At 33.5% G+C, this 1,555-nt stretch overlaps 1 protein-coding gene across 1 annotated transcript in view; it reads right to left on the bottom strand.

Annotated features, from left to right (window-relative positions):
* The window catches only part of LOC106882294 (ubiquitin-conjugating enzyme E2 J2), a 34,159-nt gene that overhangs the window by 10,217 nt on the left and 22,387 nt on the right, over window positions 1–1,555 (bottom strand). The window lies entirely within an intron of this gene.

The following is a 1,555-nucleotide window of genomic DNA, read 5'->3' as shown; positions in this document are numbered from 1 at the left end:
ATATATATATATATATATATATATATATACGACGGGCTTCTTTCAGTTTCCGTCTATCAAATCCACTCACAAGGCTTTGGTCGGCCCGAGGCTATAAGTAGAAGACACTTGCCCAAGATGCCACGCAGTGGGACTAAACCCGGGACCATGTGGTTGGTAAGCAAGCTACTTACTACACAGCCACTCCTACGCCTATATCTGGATTTTTCTTTTGTTAAATAAAAGTTTATCTAAATATTTCTCGACTCCTTATCTTTTTCTTTTGTATCGTAACGATACATTATAGAGTTTTTTTCTTTTTATGAGTACTACCAAATTACTTCAATTCATATTATATTATGACTTAAATATATATTTCATTCTGTGAGTTTATCTCACAAGGGAAAGATCGCTTAGCTTGCTGTACCCAAATTCCATAAATACCTTGAGGTTAAAGCTTTTATTGGCTCTCAGAGTTAAATTTTCACTCCCATTTCTAGCACCCTCATTTATTAATTCCTTTTTGGTTTTTAATTGCTAACGAGCCACCAATATTATAATGTATTTAATATATCTTAATATATTAACATATCATTATAATATCTTATTGTATTGATAATGTATATATTTCTTCAATGTTCCCCCATCTCCCTTTACACATATATATGCCTCATCTATGCCATCCACCTCTTCTTACAGAGTAGAGGCATAACACAAGTTAGGTCGTTTTGAGTTAGGTTTTTCTCAATTTTATATTGTTTTTTTTTTACAAGAAATTAATGGAAAAAAAAACAAACAAAAAAAAAACCTTATCTTCAGTGAATTTGTCCAACTTTACTCCATTCTCGGTGAACATATTTAAAACATGAAAATTTAAAACACCTAAAAACCAACACGGAGGTAGAAAATAAAATAAAATAAGTTATTAAAATGTTTTCTCTGTGTCATGTTGCATTTTTTTCTAGTCACATGTCTTGGTACCAGTTACAGACATAAGCTGAGGCACACCAGAATATATATATTTCATAAGCATTCCATGTTCCCCCCAACACACTACACAGCTTATCTATTTCATCTTGTCTTCTCTGCTCCTGCTACAGAATTGTATCCATTTCATCAGAGACCTCACTCCATAAATTAAGTCTCTTATAATAAAATAACACAGGCATGGCTGCGTGGAAAAAAGCTTGCTTCCCAACCACATGGTTCCGTGTTCAGTCCCACTGCACGGCACCTTAGGCAAGTGTCATCTACTATAGCCTCGAGCCAACAAAAGCTTTGTGAGTGGATTTGGTAGGCAGAAACTGAAAGAAGCCCATCATGTGTATATATATATATATATATATATATCATAAGATTTTTAAACTCTTAAATTTTCATATTCAAAAGAGACAGAGACTTCAAATTCGATATATCGATTTATTCACCACTCTATGTTAACATTTCTATGCCAAACTTATCCAGTGACTGGTCCATTGGATTTAGACGTTTGGCACTTCTTCAGGAGTGGTTACCTTTCGAACAAAACACGAAAAAACACATACATAACTATTATTAGGTTTTTAGGACATCGTTA

Source organism: Octopus bimaculoides, chromosome 25, assembly GCF_001194135.2.
Source record: "Octopus bimaculoides isolate UCB-OBI-ISO-001 chromosome 25, ASM119413v2, whole genome shotgun sequence".
In the NCBI taxonomy this organism is placed as follows: Eukaryota; Metazoa; Mollusca; class Cephalopoda; order Octopoda; family Octopodidae; genus Octopus; species Octopus bimaculoides.
Note: the sequence above shows the minus strand (reverse complement) of the source record. Positions and strands in the feature narration are given on the sequence as shown.